Raw genomic sequence first — 25,578 nt, forward strand, 5'->3', positions numbered from 1 at the left:
AATGAAAAGGCTCCGTTCTTGAATGTTAAAATGTTCTGTTTTGATACCTTTAAAACACTTGTAAGCTATTTTTTTTTTTTTTTTCAAGCTGGCTTTTAGTTGAATCTTCAGTCTCAAGGAAACTTACCTCTTTGATTTGCATCGGCAAATATTTCAACCTGGTCCAATGAGAACTACTAGCTGTAGAAAATATGAATCTGAAGGATTTGCCTTGTATCCTGCAGATATAGGCTGCTTTTTTATTCCTCCAAATTGAGGGCAAGGCCACTGCAGGCAGAGTTTCTCTGCATAGACCTGTCCTTCCTCCAAAGCCAACAGGACCGAAGCAAGCTCTGCTCCGGAGATGCTCTCATCTTCCTGGACCTTGCAAGTCCCGGTGTCCTCAGATCAGAGCTTGCTGCCTTCAGATGTCAGGGGGCGAGCAGAGCTGTATGCGAACAGCCACGGAGGAAGAACAGCTCTCGGTATTAGTCGACTGGGATTTGAAGCGTGTGGTCCACTGCGCTATTCAACAAGTCTGCTCGTGGGAGATACCGGAGTTGTGAAATCCGGGCTGCAGCCACTCTTTGGGTTCATCCTTTCTTGGTGCAAACCCATCATGGAGAAGAAGCACTTGTGGTTCTCTAGCTACATTTCAAAGTGCCCAGTTTGCCCTTTCAGAGAAAAATATCTCCTGGGTGATTAAAATATAAGGTAAACGGTTCAGAGGCTCTGTGAAACAGTTTTTTGGGCAGGGAAGGATTTCATACCATGCTGGTAGATGCTAAAGGTCACTTTCTGATAATATTTACACAGACTAAATGAAGCAATTAAAATAACCAATCTGCTGCCGTTATCTCTCACAGGAGACTGTCCCAGCAGCAGAAATAACTTATTCAGTGGGAAAAACTCCTTGGAAGTGTCTGTCTAATTGGCCAGCTGAGGCTTTGCCTAATTGGAGCCTCTATTTGCCCTGACATTTGTGATGCAGTGGGAGCAAAATGCTCTTTTAAACCCTGGCTCTCCAGGGTTGCTCCATCGCCTGTGCAGGCTCAGAGGGTTTGGGCATTCCCATACAATGCTAGAAGGAAGAAGCTGCCTGCAGCCTTCATTTCTTAGCAGATTGGCAAGCAATGGAAAACCTCTCCCTGTCTCAAGCTATTTCTGACCCTCATTCCCATCACTGACACATCCTCACGGCTGTGGCGTGGTGGTCTATGAGCCAGGCAAATTGACCATCAGCCGATGCCACAATCGTAGACATCAGTACTCGGGCTGGATGGTTGAAGGGGGGAAAACGAGACCGCAAAGGTGCTCCCAGCCCATTCACGTGGGAGATGAGACACAAGGGGTGAATCTCGGATGGGCTGGAAATCAACGGTGACACCCCGCTGACTGCAGGGGGGCTAAATCTCGCTTACGGAGGAGCCGAGCAATTGCACAGAGAGCGCTTCATTTAGCTGGATCAGAAATCTGCAGGAAGAAAACAGATTGGAAGTTGGCTGCCACAGTGAATTTGCCTTATGTTGCACTTGTCACACTGTTGACACTATATAAATAATAACATTTTATGATTTATTTATGAACAAGCCTGGAGGTGACCTCCAGCTGTAGACTCGTGAAGCTGCAATAATCACACAGACATTTGGATATTGATCTCTCAGAGAAAACGAAATCTGTGGAGCTGGCACCAAAGGAAATTAAAAAGATGGGTTGATTTTTTTGGAGGCATGATTGCACGGGGAAGAAGGACAGGGATCTTTCACCGTGATGGTCGTGGGAAAATCAGCTGTGGGGAGGCACCTCAGAAATGGGGCTGGGGAAGTGGTGGGGGATCTCTGGTATCTAAAGGTCAAAGAAAGGAATTGAAGAAGACGTTGCTCCACATGGACAAAAAAAACCGTGCAGTAAGGAATGAATACATTGGAGACAATGCAATAAAGACTGGAAATTTTCAGCTGAGTGGTGCCTAAGGGCTAATATCTACAGTCATTGCAGAAGAAGAATCACAGAATCACAGAAGCACAGAATCGTATAGGTTGGAAAAGACCTTTAAGATCATCGAGTCCAACCGTAAGCCTAACACTACCAAGACCACCACTACACCATGTCCCTAAGCACCTCATCCAAACGTCTTTTAAATACTTCCAGGGACGGCGACTCAACCGCTTCCCTGGGCAACTTGGAAGTCCAGAGACTCCTGATTTGTTTCATTTTTCCTGTGGTTCCCCATCAACGCGGTTGCAAGTCACGCTGCTGGGAAGTTGTCAACACTTGTTTTCCATAAGAGCCAGACTGTCCACATGGGACACTCCGTGATTTACTCGGGATGGCGAAGAGGAGCCACAGGGGCTGTAGACCTCACCCCTGTACCTCCTGTCCATGCCCTACTCGCACAGCTCCACCTTGCATCCAGATCTGCCCCTGGACAATGTCCAGGGTTGGCATCCACTGGACCACAAGCCAATGTCTCCACCAGCCAGACCAGTCTCCCTGGTTCTTTAGTTTGATTAATGCTGACAGCACAGATCTCCTCTCTGCAGCTCTGGTGGAGGTGGGGAAGCAGGGCTTCCTGCAGATTATTTATAGGTCACATCATTATTTATGTTTCACTTATCTTGCTACTGTCATCATCCAAACTGCATTTCAACATCACAAGTCAATGACGGTGGCTCTGTGATGGATCTTCGCTTTACATGTTCTTAACCAGACACAATTTTTTTTGGCCTGTGCAAATGTAAATAAAAAAAATAAAACTGACTTTCATTTCACAGTTCCTTCACTGGTTCCTGGGCTGTTTTCTTTTTATAATTGCAACCAGCATTTATTCTCTGCAATTCGGAAGGGGGCTTGCTGTTGAAGGCACCAGAACTCCTGGATCTAACTGGTTTGGGGAGAAACCAGGCAGTGTGTGCTTAGAAGGTGATATGAAACCCCCTTGTTTCTCCAAAGCTGGTGGGACAACCCCAGAAAACATCTGAGCAAAGTGAGCAGAATAGCCCTTGGCTGTCACGTGTAGAGGGAAGAGTATGGGGAGTGTAACATCTCCAGTTCTCCCTGCTTTCAGTGAATTATTATCTAGCCAATTAATGTGTCACTTGAAAATCACAGTATACGTAAATCTACCCAGATTCCACACTGGCATCAGTCCCTCCATACCTAGCTGGTACTGGAGTTATTTTTCCTTTCCGTTTTATGCTCTGTTATTAATGGGAGAATAAAAAAATGCACTTTTGCTTTTGCAGATGCCAGCTAGTGAAGAGGCATAAAAACTAGAAGATGAAAGATTAAGTATTGTCTATTTATGTAACATTATTTTGTGTCTGTGGGTTATTTACCAAAACAGTAACTCTCTAAAACTATCACCCTAAAAGATACACAGCAGTTTATTTAATCACTAACTTAAACTTCCAGATGTTTTGCTGATGCATGCTTAAAATATCCGCAAGTAAACCATGTATTATTGTACTTCTAACCAAAGACGACAGGATTTCTAGTCATTAGTAGTATCAGCAGGGCTATTATTTAAGTCAATTCCTTATTTAATGCTTCTTTAAGATTGCTGTTGTTCCTGCAAAAATGCACAGAGTGACACATTCCAAAATGCGACATAAAAGGCCACAGATAAACCTGACTGGAGGGTGGATGTGTCTGTGTTTCATAAGAGCCAGGAGAATGATAGACACCTGGTGATAGATACCTGGTCCTTACTAAATCTGCCCGGGAACTGCAGACTCACTCAAACCTCCCTGGACCACAGGGAACAAGATGCTGCAAATCCAGCAAAATTGCAGAGGGGCTTTGAGGGATGGAAAGGAGCAAAGGGGAAAAAGAGGTGTTGGGGAGGAGTTTTTCTTTTAAATTGATAAGAAATAACCTTGCAGGAGAGTAGGTGTCATATGCAAGACTTTTTCAAGCATCCTTTTGGAAAGCAGTGTGCTGCCCACCTCCGTTTGCTTTCTGTGCCTGGAAAAGCCATTGTTTCCTTTTCATTTCCCTCTCTCATCCCCTGGTAGGACTGTGCCTGTTTTGGATTATTTTTTGCTCTGAAGCATAGGTGCAGGCTGCTCAGCTGCTGTCCCAGTTTACCGGTGCTTTTAGCCTCACGGGAACAACCTGTCTCCAAAGTTACCAGAGCATCTCACAAAGCCGTAGGCACTGGCGATGCAAAGTGCGTGGTGGTTCAGGGCGGTGTGCTCAGATCCCAGATGGTCCTGGCATGAGTCAAACCAAACAATATATGTTTTTCCCCTCTCCCAGCAATTAGGTTAAAAAACTTCTCCAGCCTCGCAGGGAGATTTGATTCATTTTATTTCTTCTGTGGTCCTGTGGTGCTTATTTCTTCTATGGTCCTGTGGTGCAAAGAGGCAGGTCCTCCAAAAATCCCTCCCTCATCTGTTCTTCTCCTCCATCCCCTGTTAGATCAGATCTAACAACTGTTCCCGCTGGCAGTGATGAAGTGCAGCCCATCACAGTTTGTTCTCTTTCTGCCTAAAGAAGCAAGTAGCTGTGGGATGCCAAAACCTGGGCTGTGAGTAATATCAGAGGGATCTGAAGGCATCCCATCACCTGAAACCTTGGGGAGTATTGGTATTTTTAATAGCTGGCCACCTCCAAGGGTTCTGGACCACACACTGTCCTTTCTCTGCTTGGGACATACAGATTGTGCATACACCCACTCCTGCTTCATCCACAAACCCTGCTAAAAGCCGCCTTCTTAAAAATTGCCCATTTATGCTGGTTTTTCCTGTCGTGCAATTCTTGTCTTATAAAACCACCTATCCACTTCACTGTGCTATCGACATTTGTAGTGAGGTATTTGTAATGAGTGATGCATCGTCCTCCTGGGAGGCAGTTCGTGTACCACGATCCTTCCTCCTCCTCTCACCCCCTGCAACACAGCCCTCGTGATTAGCACTGTCCACGTTGGCATAACCTGAGTCTGTCTAAGGTTGGTGAGAAATATCACATCTCAGCCTGGAAAACCACAGGGACTCCGATTTATGGATTTAAGATGTTAAATGTAGACTTCAGATCCTGAAGACCTTTGCTATAAATTCCATTTGTGGCTTCATTTGGACACAGTACTCTTCATCGTGACCGTGAATGACATGTTGTGTAACGGGTTTTTGGCTGGTTATCAAATTCTGCCTTTCCCAGGAGGAGGTTGCATTTTCATGATTTAGGGAGGCAGTTTTGAAAACACTGGTGACAGAGCAGATTCCTACATAGTGGTCATTTCTACCGTGCTTTGGGATTCCCTTCTGGTGAAATGCCATGAGGGACATTGCTGAAGTCCCTCAAGACAAGAAGGGCTTTTAATAGTGAGCTTTCCTTAGGCTCAGCTTGTCATCACCACTGATCTGTCCTTCCAGGATTTGCTCTCCCAGTGATGGCCAATGACGAGGTGCTCCACAAAGCTGAGCAAGAAGGAAGATGATGTAAAAACTCCTGGCTTACCACCCAGCAAACCTTCTGGCAGAAGCACCTTGTTCCTTCTTGTGAAGCATCTGACAGAGGTACTGACAGCGGCAGCCATGGACCTGGGCTGGTGCAGCAGCTCCTCTACCCCTTGATTTTTTCTGACCATAGGCAGATGTCCTGTTGCAGCTGGGAACATCTGAGCTCATCGTGATCATAAATGGGGAGTCTTCATTGCCCTCTAAGAACTGGCACCCAGATCAAGAGTTTCTTGAGACTGGCAGTAGAAAATTAAAAGTGTGATGATTTTAAGAGGATGTTCGAATGGGGCAGAACAGAGCAGGTACAAGGTGAGCTACGCAGGAGGTGATGGACTAACTGGACAAGCCTGGTGCTATGGTAGGAGTTTCCCCCCAGGATTTATGAGTGTGATGAGCTTGGCTAGATGTTTCCCTGCTTTTCAAGCTGTGTGCAACCACTGCTTTTCTCATTTTTCTCACCAGTGAGCTCTGAAGCAGCAAAATGGAGCTGAAAGCCCCATTGTCTCTTCTCTTGAGTCGGCCAGTCCCTTCTTAAAGTCACAAGATACCACCCTGCAATGTCTCTCACAAGAGATTATTGCTGTGTGATGCCACTATGTTGTTATGATGTGGTAACTCTTCATGCAACAGGTTAAATTAAGAATAACATCCCTATCGCTGCCTCTGCTCTGCCTTCTCATCTGCCAGGCAAACATCTGTCCATGAGTCCATTTTTTCAATGCTTAACCTTAATCAGAAAATTAATATATCGTCTGTGGCAAAACATCAGGAATCTCTGCTTGTTCTCCAGGACTCTGATTATATTTGCGGGGTTCGATGGCCTCCCCCAACACGCAGAGCCAAGAGCCGTGCATCGCTACGGGACACCCTCTGTGCGAGCAGGACCTGGTGTGGGATGTGCCCGTCCCCAGAGAGAGCAGCCCAGCCTTGCCCAGCCCAGCCCAGCGGATGGGGAGCCGTGTAAGATGCCTGCCAGCTTTGCAAAGCTTTTCTGAAGCGAAACATCTGCTCAGGTCGTCGTCTGCACTGTTCATGCACTGCTGCGCTGAGCCACTCTGCTGGGGTTGTGGAGTGTGTTTTACAAGGGTTGGGCGTGAAAAGGCTGAAAGCTGGACCTGTGGGATTGACCCACGCAGTTGTAGGGGATTTTGGCTTTCATTTTAGAGTTGACATGTACATATATCGTCATATATGTCAATATAAAAGCTGCTGGGCAGTGGTTAGAGGGTATGGGGCAGAGCTGTCTCCGCCAGCTAACAGCTTACGCTGCTGCCAGATGGGCATGGCTGGGAGACACCGGTTGAGAGGAGACAGATGGCAAGATGGGACCGACTAGGTTACAGCTCAGATGTGCAGGGATATGGTGCTGTCTCATGAGGCTGCAGATCCTAAACTATAAGCAGAAAAAATGAAAGCCTGAGGAGGGAGGGTAGCACAAAAGCAAGGCAAGTCCTGCTACTCCGGATGAAGTTTCTGCTGCTCTCAGGTCCTGTGCAAATCTCCAGCTTGGTCTCACATGCTCAGTAAAGATCAGAGCAGCAGTTCCTGCTCCTAGGAAGCACTGGAAGAGGTTAAACTCCATCTAGGGCCCCTATGGATCTTCCTTCCTCCAAAATTATTGGCCCCCTATAGAGCAGTTCTGTAGGATACTCCATGTTTTTCACTGGTGGCCTTGGGTAGACCTTCCCAAAGAGGACTTGTGTATATGTCTATGTGTGTACGTGTGCATGCTTCCATGACCAACTAATTTCATTATCTCTCTAGCTAATAAGAGGCTGTTTGTGTCAGTTTGCATTCAGCCGCAGCAAATTCACTGCTACCTTTATGGATCGATTTTTCCCTCCTTGTTTACGTGGTTGGCAAACACAGTACAGCTTTGACCCGACCAAATTCATGCTCCACGTACCCAGAGAAGCTAACGAAATTACACTGCAGGATGTAACCTGCCCAACATTAAATGTAGGGAATTGCAGCTCTTCCTGGTAGAGTGTTGAACAAGCAAGAAAGTAAAGATATTAAACAGGCAGCACGTTTCTGGGTCCTATATAGCCTATGAAGCCTGGCCCAAGGATAACTCTGCAGATGAGTATAACCAGAAACACAGCTGCGCCAGCTGTGCCTGCTCAGCGTTTGTGCAAATAAATCAAGTCTCACTGCATATTCCCTTCTCTGCTGGAACATCAGCATCTCTGGTTGTCTGTGTCCTCCTGGGTTGTGCCGGCACCCGTCCTGTGCCTTCAGATGGGCGATGTTCACAGATGTGTTTGGTGCCTTACAGAGAAACAGTGCCATGAAAACAATGCCATGTTTATTTGCTGAGCAGATGAGAACATGACTGAAGTTGGCTTAATCTTGTAGTATTCTTATTTCCTTGGCTTCAAATGAACCGAGTGATTTTTATCTGACAGACAGGGAGGCCACGTGTCGGTGACTTGCTGCGTGTCAAGCGTGCTGAAACTTTTGGGTGGCTGGTACCAGCGTGGAAGCTATTACAGTTTATGGCTCTGTGCAGTTATTGGGCCTCAGAAATGTGGATAAACTACTTTTCTTTTGCATGGCTGACCCCCTTCACCTCCACTCTGACTGCTAATCTGTCTCTACCAGGATTGCTTGTTATATTGCAAAGCTCTGAGCAGCTTCAAAGTGGAGCCATTATAAGATATTAAATCTGGCAATGCAACTCTTTTTCTTCCGCCTCTAGAGACAGACGTCTAGATCAGGTGAGAGCAGAATCCCTAAAAGGCCAGGATTTATTTTGTTCGGTCTGGACTCCTCTGAGCCAAGGACTTTGCAGAGCCCAGTAATTTGCAATTTGCTGTGGAGAGAAACGCTGGCTTTCTTCCCATGGGAGCCCAGCGATCCGAGCAGTCCCGGGCATTACTTTGTGTAGCACGTGCAGCCTCTGACCCTAATTGGGGTCGTGATTTATAGGATCATGCAAGTCCTCTGATTTACAGAGCAGCTGTCTGGGAGCTTGTTACAGACCTTGCAGTTCAGGGCTGGCTTTCCTCCCATTGCCTTTACACGGGATTTACTAGGCTGGGGTGAGCTGTCTCTAATAAAGAGAGGACGGGGTCTTGAAATCACGTTCAAACATAATTCATATCTGGGTGGACGGACGGACGGACGCATGGATGGACGGATAAAGAGCTTTAAACACATGTGCATGTGGAATAAATAGGTGTCATTATGCCTTGCTGGAGTAAACTGTATAATTCACTCACTGCCTGCCTTGGATTTTGTGGTTATCCCAAACTCATGCCTTTAAAAGAAATGCTCATAAAATGTCAATGGTGTCTGCATGTGGATATAATTAAAATCCAAGCATGAACACACAATTATTTGAAACTTGTCTCTTCCAGCTTCCAAGCCCTACAAGGCCAGGCTGCAGAGAGCCTAGCGAGATCTGCGTTTAAATGCTGATTCACTGTATCATGAGTTCCTGGCAGGTTATTATTAATTTTAATGACTTTTGTTTTCCTAGAGGAAGCCTGCTTTGGTTTTGGCAGTTATGAACATTGCTTACAGCAGCCTGGGTGTAATTGGTGTACAGATCCTGGAGAAGGGAAATGCATGGACAGATGACAAAATCCAAGCAGAAAAACTGTCTGAGCCTGCAGGAGGAAAAGGTTATGGTGAATCCCTTCTCTGCAGGTCCAGCAGAGACCAAACCTTTCTTCAGGATCCAGGTATCGCCAGCAGAAGCTGAAGATACGGCTGAGATTTCTGCACAAGCCTACCGTCAAACTTCAAAGAGCGCATGAGGATTTGTCAAGCACCCAGGTGGTGAGATAGGAATCAGAGATGCCTGAGGAGTATACAAGAGGCAACCTAGCCAAGATGGTTGTCTCCATTAACACCATGACGAGGCTAAAAAGACTTGCAGGTTGGGACATGGACCCAGCTCGCGGCAGTGTGAGATGGGATTGATGGACATTGCGTTGCGCTGAGGGTGTTTTGGTTTCTACCTTCAGGTGTTTGCAGTCAAACTGAAGATCCCAGCCGAGCATTTTGCCATGCAGTGGTGGATCGTTTGCTGCTCGGGTGCTCGTGCTTCCTGACAAAGTCTTGGTTAGTGCAGTTAGCAGACAGGAGCAGATCCAAACCTCAGAAGCTCAGGTCTGAACTTGGCCGCTCAAGGCAGGGCCGTTCTACATTATCCCAACCTTTGCAATCAGCACAGGGACCATCGTTGTAGGGTAGTTTAGGGCTGAGAGCCAGCAAACCTCTGCAGAAAGACGGTCTCGAAGGGAGCTGAACTCAAGGAGAAGGAATAAACCTCAAACTACAAGCTCTTGGGGTGTCCTTAGGATCAGGTGATTTGAACCCAAAATCAACATCCCCGTTTTCACAGCCAGACAGTGCAACGGGCTAGAGCAGAAACGAAAACGTCTGTGAGATATGTGTAGATGTGACAACCAGCCGACACAGCAGGACTCTGAATTATCCGTGCTAATGCTGCTAACTCCAGTGCAAACGAGGCAAGAATCCAATGTCCTGTTAAAAGCAGAGCTTCAGAACCAAATCCTGAACTACTTAACCTGTATGTAAAAGGAATTTCCCCCGTCTTTCCAGGCTGTACAAGGCCTTTACATGTCTTGGTGGGAATGAAAGGGTTCATCGCAGTCTGTGGGATGCTGTGGGACAAGGCACAGCCAGGTTGTCCCTCCTGGCTGGGTAGCTGGAGGCACAGACAAGGCGCCTGCATGCTGATTTGCAGGAATAGCTATAATGAATCATCTTCAAACTATATGAATGAACCAAGGTGGACAATAACTGTCTTCTGCATTGTCCTTCTGCTGTATGGTGCAACCTGTCAGAAATTCATTCCCAAGTGGAGGGATGCAACCCAGAGTCTCCTGCTTCAAGAGAATGGTGTTCCTCTTGATTTGGTCTGGAGATGGATGTGCAGGAGTCACCACGATCAGCCACCACAGAGGTCCGGCCCAACGTGGCAGAGAGGAGAGATGCAAAGGTCAGGTTTTACCTTCTGCCTGTCAGCCAGCAACAGAGGAGCCATTTCAATGCAAGAAGGTCCATGCAGAGCCAAAATCCAGGCTGACATCATTTAGTTGGGCTGGCTGCAATGGGAATGGTTTTTGGGAAGTGGAGAACTTTTTTTTTGGAGTTTTCATTCCAAACCAGAAACTGCTTCCCCCTTCCTCTCCCTTGGAAAGCTAGAAGCCCCTAGACTTGGCAGCTGCTCATGAACTCTCCCAAAAAGCCTGGTCTCACTGTGCAGAAACGTGGTCCTTAGCTTCGAGGTAGACTCACTATGGGTGTCAGATGCAAAGCTGAACGAAACATTCAGGTGAACCAGTGTTTTTCAAAAGCAAGCCCATGATATTTCCAACCAGCCCAACCACTTACTGGTTGGATAGCCCAAACTGACTCCCCTGGGTCATGTCTCTTCTGGCCCAGTCCATGGTGTTCGCAGTGGCTGTCAGGCACGATGAATCATTACTGCTCTGCTTTGCTCCTGCAGCTGAAAATCTACTCCTCAAAACTGAAATCCGTGTCCAGTCTTACAGCATGGGCTATTCCGTCCTGGAGCGAAATGCATTCCCACCTCCTCTGCACCCTGCAAACATGTCTATGCCACTGCTTGTGATTCAAGGATGGGGAAAAGCTTCTCTAATCCCGAGGGAATTGTAGGAGATTAATGCCAAAAGTGAGTTTCTGAGGCTTTTTGACATGCGGTGCCCTGTGGCCTGTCAGACACGTACCTGATGACTTTACCTTGTTGGATTTGTTTATCCTGTCACACCAGTAGAGAAGCTGATGGTGTGTTGTTCTTGTTTCTTTTTCTTTTTTTTTTTTTTTTTTTTACCTTGAATGTTGCAAGCATTAAAAGCTTCACAGTGGTTGAATAACTTGAAATTGGATTTTCAATCCCTGCAAAGCTCCTGCAGAGGTATGGCTCCAGCACAGATGATTTTAGCCTCCAACTGGTCTAGCAATGAAAGCTCAGTTCCCACCCAGCTGCAGCAGGGTCACTCAGCGCTAATCCTTTAAAGCATTTGGGTACAAAACTTCTAAGGGAATCCATGAGAGACTGAAGCTTAAATAAATTTGGTATTTGTTTCAAACAACTTTGAGCCAACTCTGTAAGGTGGGGATGACAGCATCTCTACCACATCTGTGTTGGGAAGACAAATCCAGCGCACTGCAAGGACTTCAGCAACATTAGAAAGAGTCATAAATACGAGTTGCCCTTCACTGCACCTGTAGTTTCAGTTCTGCCTCCTTCAGTGATTTATTCCAGTGGGGTGTTGTGCTTTGGAAATAAGGCTGAAATACCAAAAAAAAAAAAAAAAAGTAATGGGCCTAGAAGCTTAGGTGCATATTAACTTTTTTTTTCTAGATGCAATTTCCAGCATCAATATTAGGGCAGTCCTCTTCAAGCAGCGTGTTACGGTAAGTGTCTCCACTTTCCTCCTCCCTAGCTGCACTAAGGATGTCATTCAGCACACTAAAATGAATAAGTTATAGGTGTATTTATTCAGCACAGCATCTGTTTAGTCTGCAGATGATCTAAGATGTTCATCAAGTTAGTGAAACTCGTATTATCCTGTGCTGACAACCTGAATTACACGGCAGGAGAATTTGGGCAGAATCCTAAAGAGTTTGCGCATTTCCATCCCACTTAACTCTGGCCACGGACTCAGACGTCCTGATAGGATCCCTAGAGTCATGCTCAGCTCTTGGCTGTAAGGATAATAATTTTCACGGGGAGGAGGAAATATAATTTTTTCCTAGTATAAATTAGGAAAAAAAATGGGATTGAGTCCTCAGGGCTTTTGCACATGCTGCAGGGAGCTTAGGGGAGTGAGCAAACGTTATTTCAATCCTGCTGTTTGCAGTTGGCATCGCTCAAGGTCCACAGTGTGACCAAGCAGTAAGTAGAGGAATAACCAATAGGTCACAGCACTGCCCTTTAGTTCATTTTGTGCTTTACCGAGTCGATAACCATTAAGGGACCTCCCTAGAGAAAGAGATGGAGAAAGAGCTTGATCCTCTGCTCAGAGGAAACCTCCCAGCACTGTGAACTGCAAACACCCAGAGATCTCAGGTGTGTTTTTGCTGTACACGTTTCAGAGAGGGGTCCCAGGACCTGAGCTAGGGCCTCCTGCAGGAAAAAGAAACTGCCAAGTCGATGCCCTTTGGATCGCCAGTGATTTATTTAGACCTGCCTGTTGGTACTGAGAGCCACGTGAAGGAGCGGTCCCATGGGCCACAGTGGTTTCTTCTCACTAGAAACTGCACTTGCAGCTTCTCCTCCAGGTTCGTGACTCCCCGTCTTGGCTGGAAATGCCTTTTCTCCATGCAGCTGGAGACCCCCGTCACAAATGTTGTGATCACTCTCCAGGGATCCCAGCCCAAGGATCCCAGCACCTGGACCTGGAGCACGAGAGTTTGTGTTGGCACACGTGGCACAAGGCATCGCTGTATGGCTTCTGCTGCACGGTCAGCCCTTCCAGGAGAGAAAACCTCCTTAAATATGCACCTCAAAATAAATACAAGAACCAAACTCAGTGTAGCTACCTCCTTTTATAAGTCCTAGATTTCACCAGTGGTTCAGAAAGTCAAGCTGAACTTACAGTGATGTCTGCCTACAAATTCAGGGAGGTCAGCCACTTGGCTTTCACATTTGTTTCTTTGCCTTACCAATGACAAGGTGTTTCCTGCCCAGAAATATGGCAAGCATCAAATCATGTCCATCCAGTACCATGTTTCTAGACAGCTAGAAACGCATATGCATTCCTCTAGGTGGTCTGCTCACTGATTATCGAGCCACCGTGACCACTTCTGGAGAGAAGGATCACCACGTCATGATGCTGAATTTTGCTGTGCAAGTGGACTGGCTTAGTTATACCTAGTCCAGTACCAAATTTTAGGACTTAGTCTAACCGTGTGCCAGAGGAGTGCCCTAGAGAATCTGTCTCAACCTTGTCAGCCCTGACACGTCCGAGGTCTGTCCAAAGGGGTATGGCACAATACAGGGACATTGGAGAAGCAATAAAAACATAAATAAGCTGACTTACTGTGAAGTTTCAGGGGGCATAGCTGCTTTGCTGCATCGCTTTCAAATCCAGCCAAGCCACAAAATATCCACAGCGGGTTTTCTTGGACAACAAGGGAAGAGGCTGCAAGGCTGGAAGGACAGTGGACATCTCGGTGACCTTCTGCACCAGACCTGGGGGTGACAGCCCTCTACCAAGTGCAGTGACTGATGGTGGAACCGGACCACCTATGGTTGGATGTATGGTTGGCTGTAAGGATAATAATTTTATCTCAATGAACAGAACCAGGGCTGCAATATCCCTACCCACTCCTCAGCAACCTGTTCAGATAGTGAATCTCCTGTTCTGTTTAAAAAATATGTTAAAAGCCCTTTTTATTTCCCATATAAATATTGCTTCATTAACTTCTGACTATCAGGTCTGGGTTATATCTTTCTCTGGCATATGGAAGAGCTATGTAATATCAAAGATCTGCTGTGCAGGGAACTCATATGTCTAACCTGCTGCAGCATTTCTGCAGGGACTCTATCTGCCGTACCAAAATTTATATTGCTTCAGAGGAAGTTTTGAAGAAAATAATCTGGTGGTGTGAGTTCATTCTGCTGTCGATGGGCATGCTTTTCTCCATGGAAATCTCTCGAGAATCCTGTTTTGCCATCCGGGGCTAGACTCACCCTTTTGGCTTTTCACTATAACTGGCTGATTCTTTGGTGTGGGGAGGAGGAAGGAAAAATGCTTTCTGCATGTAGCAGCGAGAATTAATCACAGAAGGCTCACACTTTGCTGCGAGACCCCGGTGTCTCTGTCCTCCAGAAATGACTATGTGTTGCTTTGAGGATGTCACCATCACGGGAGGGTGATTTTGCCCCAGGGACCCGCTGCACCCGTATTTTGCTGGCTGTGGTGATTCCTTCACACAGGCTCCTTATCCCTTGACTTAATTTGGGAGCTTCTCATCTGTGATCGCCCCCTCCAGTATTTTTGAGGATGGCATCGGTATTTGTCTGCTCAGCCCAGAAAGAGCACTTCAGACAGTTTCCAAGCACTCGCTTGCAGGAGGCTTTGGAGAAAGGGCACTTGGTGTGTGCCCATTGCAGAGATGGGCACGGGCTAGTGGGATCTCCCCGGGTCTAGTGCAGCCGTTCTTGCATTCCTAGGAGTAAATCACAGACCCCATGTTACAGCAAATTACCAAATTTTAAGGCACTGAGTGACACAACATCCACTGTATTTTCTACCCCCAGAAGCAAGCTCTGTGTCCGTGCAGAAGCCAGGAGGGCAATTACTTTCCTGCAGAGTTTCCAGCCCTGGCACCATGGCATAGGGCTCCTTCCAGGATCCGGCTGCATCTCATGCTGCGGGTGAAAGCAAATGTCAGGTTTTGCCTGGAGGTAAAGGAAAGGGACGGTGTGAGCCAGCAAAACTCTGCAGACCCAGAAGGAAGAAGTTGCTGCAATTAAAACCAGGAACATAGTGGTACATTTTGCTACTTCCCCAGCTAAGCAACAGCGACAGGAGGCAAAGCAACAGCCATAGGAGGCAAAGCAACAGCCAGGATATATTTTCTCTTTGGCTTTGCACCTTTATTGTGTATTTGCTGCCTCCTGGTGCCTGTGAAGCAAGGAGCCGGAGCAGCGCTTCTCTGTGCAGGCAGTTCTGGCATCACCGCAGCAAAGGCGAAAGGCGCGAAGCCACCAGAGATACGGAAACAACTCAGGACCCAACGCATACCCAGCCTCAAATGTTTTATGCTATTTGATAGCAAATTTGGGCCAGCCTCCGTTGTCGATGCTCTTAGAAACCAGGAGCTTACCCAGCTATGCACATATAGGTGTACCTACGGAGAAAGGATTTTTTTATAAATTTGGGTAGTGGGAGGTAAAAACCTTCCCAGTACAGAGAATTTCCTATATAAGCAAAGTTTTCTCAGCTGTCTAAATATTTCCGAGGTGTTATTTAACTTAATAACAATGTGATATATTTAAGTTAATAAGAATGTTAATTCCAGAAGCCTTTTGTAGCCCATCTAGGGAGAAAATATACCCAGCTCAAGTGAGGGGTTTGCACATGCAGTGGGCACTCAGGTCTCATCCTGCTGACTTGTCATCAGCCCTTTCCTATGCTTTGGCTGAATCTTCTTCAGATCATAAACATGGTGAAGAAATGACCGATCACCAGCTTCAAAACTCCTGATATTTAAAAGGCGCATCCCCCAGCGGTGTGGTTTTTGTGCTTGACGTTTATGTCTGTGCTTGAGCGGAGCGGCGCACGGCTCTGCGCACTGGTGCTGACTCGTCGGGTCGTGTTGCGGGAGCATTAATAGAGAAACTTAATGCACTGCAGAAGGGAAAATGTAAGTTCAGAGAGAAAAGAAATCCTGCCTCCTGTTAAGTGGAGGAACAGCCAGCCCAGCATAATCTGCTCCTGAAGCCTCTGCATCCGCGCTCAAATGCCCCATCGTGCCACCGGGTTGTCCTCACCTCTCACTGCCATAATCCCCTCTCTGTGGCCAAGAGATGGCTCGTGGTTTTCTCTTGGGACTTCTTCCTAAGAAAATCCTTACATGTGTTACATATTTTTTCCTCTTTTTTTTAAAGGAAAGTTTTCAACCTGCTTTTGAATACCAGGAGGAACTAGGGGATGCTGTTTGTGGCTGTTTGATTGCAGGAAGATTTACAATGCAATGCTAGCAACGTGCCCTTGGAGAGTTTTAACTCATCTGCATCAAGAGCTTTACAAAGGCTGACTCATCTTCTTTGCATTTTATGATGGGATAAGTGAGGTGTGGTGATTTCATGACTTTTTCCCTGAAACGAGATGTTAGGAGTGAAATCCCATCCCCTTGGCCCCACTCCTCTGCTTGAGCTCAGCAACAACAGTGGGATCTTCCAATATGAAACTAGAAAGACTAGATATAAGGAAGAAATTTTTTACAATGAGGGTGGTGAAACCCTGGAACGGGTTGCCCAGAGAGGCTGTAGATGCCCCATCCCTGGAAACATCCAAGGTGAGGTTGGACGGGGCTCTGAGCAACCTGATCTGGTGGAAGGTGTCCCTGCTCGTTGCAGGGGGGGTTGGGCTAGATGACCTTTAAAGGTCCCTTCCAACCCAAACTATTCTGTGATTCTAAGATTCTATTAAACCATTCCTTTTATATTTCTGGCTCATCTCTTAAACCCATGACAGCAATGTTGTCTTGACCACCTCTGGTAAAGGCTTCTTCCAGGATGGCACAGCAAAGGCAAAGCTCCAGGCTTTAAAAAACTCAAAGGGTTTTTTAAGTCAGTGGATACTTTTACACCGAGTGACCTGACTTATTATAATTAGCTCATCCCAAAGCTCTTACAGAGCCATGGACACCGTGCCCTCTCCTTCATGGAGAAGGTCAGTTACAATGACATGGTTGAAGTCAAGCCTGCTTGGCTCTAGTTGTCACAAGGAGACTTGGGATGACACATAGATCACTCCTACTGCCCATGGAGATGCTGCAGTGACTTACGTGTAAGGTATGCGTTAAAAATGAAACGAGTTTCACCACAAACATCCTCTTTCCCAAGCTGTTATCTGAAGGTACATTTTGCAGGCTTTTGGTTTCATAGTAAGTTTTGAGCTGTTGGGGTTTTGTACCAAGCTAGAATTTCAACACAGATTTCCAAGATGTTGTCATAGTTTTAATGGAAGGGGAGATAATGCCGTGATTTGCACGGAAAGTAGACATAAAGTCCCGATGGAGAGAGGGCAGAGGCAGGTACCTGTGCATGCAATATCAGTGTGACGTGAACATTGCCCTTCCTCACCCACGGAGCTATACACAGCTCTGTGATGATAAAAGCTATCTCCAATGAGCCATCTGATTGTAAAAACACCCCTTTTGACAAAAAATAGAGTATTTGGCCTTTGCAAGATTTTGTATTGTTTGCCTTCAGAGCAGCCCAAAGCCGGCGGCAGCCGAAGGCCTTACAAGCGCGTTTGCTAATGAGATCAGTGGTACGTTTGCATTTAATGGGCTGCAAGAGAGCACTTTGCTGAAGGGCTGTGCTTGAAATTAGTGTTGCCAGGAGGCCGTGGTGTAAAAGCCCAACTCCTTTGTTTCCGATGGAGGCGACAGCTATAAATTGCCATTTAACTTGACAGCTCGGTTCGTATTGTTCCCTTTTTAAAGATCAAGCAAGGTAAAGCGCTAGATGAAAAGCTCAGGATAACACAAGGCAGAAGGCAGACAAGGTCAAAGTCAAGGTCAAAGACGGGAGATTCCTCACGTCCTTCTCTTGACAATAGGGCAATCTGATTTCTGTGCTCTCGGCGGAGGACGCTGTTTTATATCCTAATTTTAGCTTCCTTCTAGCTAGTAAACAGTGAATATTATTGTGCTGGCTAAATAGGTATTGTACTCACACAAACCCCACTTGCCTTTTGCAGATACTTCCTACTCAATGCACAATCCTATTTCCTCATGTTATTATTTTACAGTTAGGAAAACGAGCAGCAAGGAAATCTCGCTTTGTATCACCAGGACCTCAGACCTTGTTTTATTGTATTGCCAGCGCAGCACGCAGGAGCATCGTGCTGGTTGCTTCCGAGCGTGGAAAAAAGCACAGAGCATCGACACGAAGGGCTTTGTGGATCTTTCCGCAGATGCTAACACAGTGATTATCCCGGGCAGCTTCCCCCCTCCTCCCTTTTTAGCTCTCGTCTCACTTTTATGCAGTCCCCTCCTCTGCATAAAGCGCTCCTCGACTTGAAATCTCTCCCAGCTGGTCGGGGAATAGTTTCTGATCATTGTCCCCAGATCTGTCATGCAAACACAGCATCGCTGCTGTGCCAGGCAAGCGGCACGCTCCTCCTTCCCCTCGCTCAATGCTCTCTAGAAAACAGAGAATATTTTGAAGGTATTCTGAAGACAGTATTTTGGCCCTTTTCCTGACTCTGGGGCAAGAATGGATCATTTCTAATTACCTGTGATTGCATCTTAAGTGTCCTGTTTTGCGCAGGAAGACATGAGATTTCCTTAATTTTTTCTATTTAGGAAAAAAGCTTTTCCTTTGTCTCCCATAGAACAAAGAAATGCGAACACGCTATTTAAACAGCGAGGGCTAAGCCCATCCCCGGGGTAAAGGCGCTGCCTTAATGGGGTTACATGCAGAAGCAATTTGGCTCGGAGTGTGTAATCACTGCCTGAATTAATGAAAAAAGGGTTTCTTTGGAATAGGCTGAATAGCCCAGCTGCAGCAATTATCTTGTCACTCATCAGAATGACGACAAAATTCGTTCCAGATATAAAACCGGACAACGGAGGCGAGACACCTAGCGTGTATTTATTTTCCCAGCTAATGACACTTGAGGTTGCCTTTCTGTCCCCATATGTTTCGTGCAGCCTGTGCCGCACGCTTGCGGCTCACAGCAAAGCTCTGGGGGTTCACGGAAGGTGAGATGGGGACCTGGCTGTCGGTTTGTGCAAATTCACTCCTTTTTCAGCAATCTGCTGCAGCTCCATCTCAGCTCTCCTGGCCGGTCCCCAGCTCATTACCTCTGCAGGCAGCTCCTGCCTTTAAAATGGAGATCCCAGCCTGGCTGAGCCCCATCGTTGTGCTCATTGCTAGGGACACGGGGAGCAGCATCGTCACACCGACCGCGATGTGTGCAGATATTTATCCATCCGTCGGGGACCCACATCTCTCTTGTGGCTTCTAAGTGCCACCACGGTGCCGGTAACAGCCAAGATGGGCAATTGGTTGCTTGGGGAAGCCAAACACGGGACTTTTCCCCTGTTGCTGTTTGTGGACCGGGGGGCTGAGCCTGCTGCTTTGGTTATCGTCTCTTCCTAAAATGCCGGGACTCAGCCAGTTTGCATGGCTGTGATTCATGTCTCGTGGTGAGTGTTGAAGCAAAGAAGTCCAGATGAGGGTGAAGAGGGAATGGGGACATCGTTTGCTAATAGCTCTGTGCATTGGCTTACGGCTGCTGCCCAACCTCCCCATGGGTCTCGGAGCCAACAGACATTCACAAAGGGCTCATGCTCTACCCCTTGTGAGTGAAGAAGGAGAAAAACTACTGTACAGTAAGACTAAGAAATTTCGTTACGTTACATACAGGATTACGGACTAAACACCCCTTCTGCACTGCCTGCTGAGGGCTATTGGCAGGAAGCTTTATCTCTGGGGGAACTGGCAGCAGAACTGCCCCTAGAAAGATGGGAGTTGCAAAAAGCTGATTTTGATTCATGGGAGCAAACCACAGAGGTCCAGTGGGGTAACATAGCATATGGGGCACTGTTTTCTACCTAAAATCTCTTACCAGCCCCTCTGCTTGAGCATCCAGAGCCTTTTGCATGAGAGCATCAGGACTCTCACATCCCTGCTGTGCTCTCATGAGCCTGCGATGATGGGTTTTGCTTCCTGACCTACCTGGAGGTGTATCTGTGATCTGCCACACAGGCATCCTCCTCCTTTCTGTCCTCCCAGCCCAGCTTTAACGGGTCCACGTAATCTTGGCTGGGTTTTGCCCTGGGGTCCGTGCAGGGTGACCTCAATAGGTGCTTTGACACCACAAATCTCCCCGACATGTTCAGTACTTGCATAGGCAGCCCCAAGCCAGAAATAGCTAATAAAGGCTGGATTCTGTGTTTTGGGGGACTTTTAGCTGGTGGACACATGCTGGCATGTTGCGTCTCAGATGCAGCTGCATCGGATGGTGGGAGAAAAAAGATTGGTAGATTAATTTTGTGTTTTCATTTAAAAAATATTTGCAGGAATGAAAGCTTCGACATGAGGAAAGATTGTAATAGCCGCAGTTGACTCACTGCACTCTGCCATTGAAGGAGGCTCATAAGACGCTGGGAAGAAAAGCATGTGATTTTTTTTAAAGAGGGTTTTATTTTTTTCCCTCTCCTGGTGTTCGGAGGCATGCAGAGCCTTTGCTTAAATGAGAGCTGCAAGAGTTTTGCTTATGTGCCCTGCATCCCTGTGCGAGTAGCTACCAGAGACCATTTTGTGTATTGTACTTCCAGCTGACAAGCAGAGCTACATAAATAACCCAGCTGCTGCTACCGGGTGTCACGCATGACTTCCAGGAAAGGGCTGACAATGCCCCTTCCCGAAGGAAAGCTGGCAAGTGTGAACCGAAGCGGTGGGAAAACCCCTTGGGAAGAGGCTGCCCAGCTGGCTCGGCGCTGCGTTTCTTGGGGAACGGGAAAACCAGCCGCCTCCTTTCCACGCTGCCCGTCAAACCGAGAGACCTTTGGTGACAGCGACAAGTGTGTGTGCCCCGTGGGATTTAACCGCCCCTCTCGGATCGCATGTGGGCGATGAGATGGATGCCGTCTTTGGGGTGAAATACAAAAAGACATCACAGCGTGGTTAAAGAACTGGTGGCAGCACTTCCCAGTAAGCCCATTAGCCATTTGCCAGCTGACCGAGCTCTGGGAAGGTTTCTATGCCTGTGCACCGGGTATTTTAATCTCTCTGCTGCTGTATTAGTATTATTACTACTAATGATAATCAATAAATTAAGGCCTATGGGATTCCCCACTGAGATATCGCTCTGCTGCATCTAGTGCTTTACAAACACCCGCTGAGAAAGCCGTTCCTGCTCAAATTGCTGTCGCGCCGGCTGGGACAGCCCTTGGGGTAGATAGAAAGTTGTAAATCATGGTCTTGTAGAGGCTGGTGTGGGTTTAATGCAAGGGATAAAGAGCCCACAAAGGCTTTTGTGCTCCGGGTTGGAGTGACACAATTCCTGCCCATGCCCAGGGATGAGAAATCAGGGCTGCTGTCCCTGTCGAATCAGGATTTTTTCCTTGTGAAAGATGCAGGTTTGATCTTTGATCTCCTGCCTTGGCCCATGGTGCGTGCGACAACACGGTGATGTTGGCACAGGTGAAATAATCTAAAATAATCCTCCACCCAAGTGCTTCACGCTTGTCCTGCACCATGGACCAGCGGCTCTCCCTGCAGTAAATTGGGAAGAAAACCAATGGGAGCTGCTGAACGGGGCTGGGGTGATGCAAGACCTGAAGTTTCTTGAGTCATGAAGAAGTCGGCTCCAGCAAAGCCCAACCTCTCCAGTACTCGACGTTCAGTCCTGCAGCAGAGACCAGCCAAAAAGCAGATTTTTGGGCCGTTATTTCTTAAGACCTGGGGCCAAATCACAGCTTACAGGGAGCCTTAGCAGCTGGCTGTGCATAACGTCAGTGCTGTGTCTTCCCTGTAAGCTCTTCACGGCTGGGTCTTACTTCTAGGTGCTTTCCCTTAAGTCTCTTAAGACTCTTTAGCTCATGAAACACAATAAAGGTTGCTTGCCGGCATTGGAATAGAGTTTCTCTGAAGCCTGCCTGCCAGCTCTGATTTTTGGTGGAGATTTCCCCAGCTGTTAAGCACCAGTCTATAGCATTTCACTTTCCAGCTGTAACTGTCCTAGAGGTAGGGAGAGAAGAGTTTATTAGTAAACCAAGATTTATGGCTGGTTACGCCTGTGTGCTTTCCCAAGCTGCGTATTTCACAAGAATAATTGGGAACGGAGCTCTCAGCAGTTTTCCTTCCTAAGGCTGGGTTTTAGGCTTTGTTTGCTGTTTCGTAAATGAGCAGTTTTGTTTTTCTCGCTTGCAGATGTGAAAATGCGGCACGCCAAAGGGCATCAAATTGACCAAATACAACATTTTTCCCCACGCGTCCCCTTCCAAATCTCCGTAATCATGTATTTGATTTGCAAAGGATCCTTTTGCTCGTGGCTTCAAAGCTGACCCAGTTAGAACAAGCCATAAAATGAAACCGTATTCCTCTAATTTGTCTTGGTAACAGAGGGACGTGGCGGCTCGCGAGCCCTGAATGCCTCCACGCAGAGATGCTTGCTGAGCGCATCCCAGCCCGCCTATGGCGTGTGCCCGGTAGATCCCCAGGATCCGTGCCGAACATCAAGTCCATGAATAAATGGCTTGGGGGGACACAATGCGTTCATCCCCATCCGTCACTGAACAAAACCTGGGAGCTGAGCCCGGAGCAGTGCTTCGGCTGCTGGCTTTGTCCCACTCGCAGGTCCCCGCCGGTTCCCACGGCCCCTCCGCCAAACGGGGCTGTGCCTGCGAGCTCAGCCTTCCTCCCTCTGGACCGAGGCAGGATGGAAGAGGAGGACGGAGTGCTGCTGGTTTTAATTATCACCTTCGTTTTCACGGATGAGCGAAAATGAGTTTAATTTATCACAGAGGGTGAAGGCGATTGTCGTTCGGTGTTTGCTGATCTGACTCCTGGCTTTCCGCTGGGCAAGCCAAATCAGAAAAAAATAGCTTTCCAAATGATCTCATTGCTGTTTCCTTCCCCTGGGTCCAACAAGCAGAGCGCATGGCGAAGTGGTCAGCAAGGTAGTGCTTCACCGGAGAGCTGGGAAACTCAGTGGGAGGTCCTGGTAAGGAGCTGCATTTTGCCAGAAAAGAGGTTCAAAAGGAGATGGAAAGGCAGCGGTGACTCTGTGGGATGGAAATTAGGGATGGAGTCTGAGGACATAAATATCCTTCTTTGGAGAAAAAGGAGAGAAGGGGGTTCAGAGGAGTTAGGTCCCAATTCCCACTGCACCATTGGTGGTTCCCTCCTCTTGCAAAGCAGGTGGACAGCACTGGACTGAACATGGAGGTGGGTGGGAAGCCGTTGAAAATGTTGGCATCAGCAGCATGAATATCTCACTTAAATGAAATATTGGCAAAAGGAGACGAAAAGCTTAGGTGGATTTTCCCTTCCTGACATCCCTGGCCTTGTCAGCTCGCAACCTTTCTGAGCCAGAAACCATTGCAAGCTGGAAACAGGGAGTCCAAGAGTGCGAAACTCCAGATCAGGAGAAATTCTGGCTGTTTTCTGGGGAAAGTGGTGGGCAAAAGATGGAGGGAAATGGTCTGAGAAAGAGAGAAACAGCTTCTGGGAGTCTGTTCAGGAGAGGAAAACTGAGAGGAGAGGTGCACCGGTGCAGCATGGCTCATTCATATCTTCATAAAGCTCCTAAAATTTTTCCAGTATGATGCAATGGAGTTAAAGTGAATATATGCATACTGGCAAATTTGCTTTCTTAGTCACCTTCTGTCGGCCCCTTAGGAGAAGCCCAGAGCTCTCCAGGACCACCGGCTGAGGAGCTCTGCCGAACAAGGAGAGGCTCAGAGATGCTCTTCGCTTACACATCCAGCCTTTGAAGATGTTGCATTGCCTGAAGTTGCAGCCTCTCCCCAGCCTGATGGTCGAGGCCAACAGGTAGAGACTTGAGAGCAAGCTGGAGAGCTGTAAAATCAGATGCTGTTGGCTTAAGTCATGTTTTAAGAAGTGTATCCCCAGGCAGCATTGAGAGGAGGCTCCTGGAAGGGCGAAGCACAGTGAGGGGAAGGATTTGAGCCCTGGAGAAAGCGGGATGGGAGAGGTGGGAAGCTGTTCCTGGAGATAACGAGATGCAGGGGAGGCCACACAGCAAGCACTGTAGGTCCTGGCTTCCTCCGTTCATCTGAGACTGAAACGACTATATCAAAGGGAGGGAAAAAAGATGGGTGTAGGGCTGGTTGCTTCCAAGAGCTGGTGGCCACCCAACGGGAGGACAGCTGTAGTGCTGAGGGTGGGTAGGTGCTGGCTGTGGGCAAGTACTTGAAGAGGAGCAGGTCCCAAGGAAGTCTTTGAGGTTTGGGGTACGGGGCCCAGGGAGGTTGCACTGTCTTCATCCTTGGAGGTTTTCAAGAGCAGACTGAATACAGCGCTGAGCAACCTGGGCTGACCTCATGGCTGACCCTGCTTTGAGCAGGAGGTTGGAGTAGAGACCTCCTGAAGTCCCCTCCAACCTGAATTTCCCTATGATCCTATGATCCTAAGACATATCCAGACTGTTCCCCCTTTGCAGAGCCTTTCCAGAGCATCCAGGATGTGAGGGGAGGGAAGTCAGCACGCCACTCCGGTCAATTATTTCCCGTCTTTTGTCAGACAAAATCCCACACTGGTAAATCTGACATTGCCAAACAGCTTTAGAAAATGCTGCCTTTAACCTCTAGGGTCACATGGTGAGTGGGTAGATGAGATCTGAGTTTTATTCCATGGAGCCAGACAGAGTAACACCATGGAAATTATGCTGGGCAGAAATTTAGAAATGATAATATTTCTTTTTTCATCAAGGAGTGTCATACTGTAGCACCTGGAGATGTCTCAAACCGTGTTGGGATTAAGAAGCCATGACACTAAATTATTCTCAGGGACGGCGGTTCCCCCGTCTGGCAGCAAACACTTCTCTGCTCCAACCACCACTGAAGAAGTCAAAGGCAACTTGAGCAATGACCACCAACAGCACCAAATTGCCTACTTGCATCGAGTTAGCTGTTGCAAACAGACCATCTAACAAACCCCTTGCCGTTCATAGTCACCCTCAGCCTCATCTCTCTCTTAGCAAAACTCTTCATTTACAAAGAGCAGTAGCTATAAGAAAAAAAGATTGGGTAACTCTGGGTCAGCACTGCTATTTTTGTGATAGGTTTCCTGTGCTTGCAGGATCTCGGTGTGTCGTGTCTCCATCATCTCCTGCATCTCCACCCTGTGTTTCATGGGCGCACGGTGCCAGATTCACGGTGGTATAAACATGCAGACCTCAGCTTGCTGGAGAACTAACTCGCCTGTTTATTTTCTTTGACTTGGGGGCTGCCTTTTGCAATGGGAATAAAACAATCATTTAAGGGTAGAGGAAATCTTAATACCTCTCCTCCCAAAATAGCACTTGAGAAGAACTAAGATCTTTTACCCTGAAGACCTTGGATAAATGAGGTAGGAGTTTTTTATCGCCATCCTAGTTTATTATTTGATTTTTCCCTCCCGAGGTAAAAAGTGGGAAATTTTTGTTACAGTCTTGTTTTACCCCTGTCTGGTGCTATTCATAAATTATTCATGAAGAGCTCTGTAGGCAGCAAGTTTGTCCTTGGTACAAACATCCGCTGCTCTCAGGACATTGCCCGGAGGGTGGACTCTGCTGAAACATTTACGGGATCCCATAAATGCAACAGGATCCCATAAATCTGAACAGAAGGGAGGAAAAACAATTCTTACAAAACACAGCAGGGGACTACCTTGTTTGTTTACCATGCAAGCATGGCACGCTTCGTTTTTTCTCTCTGA

This window comes from Ciconia boyciana, chromosome 5 (genome assembly GCF_034638445.1).
Source record: "Ciconia boyciana chromosome 5, ASM3463844v1, whole genome shotgun sequence".
In the NCBI taxonomy this organism is placed as follows: domain Eukaryota; kingdom Metazoa; phylum Chordata; class Aves; order Ciconiiformes; family Ciconiidae; genus Ciconia; species Ciconia boyciana.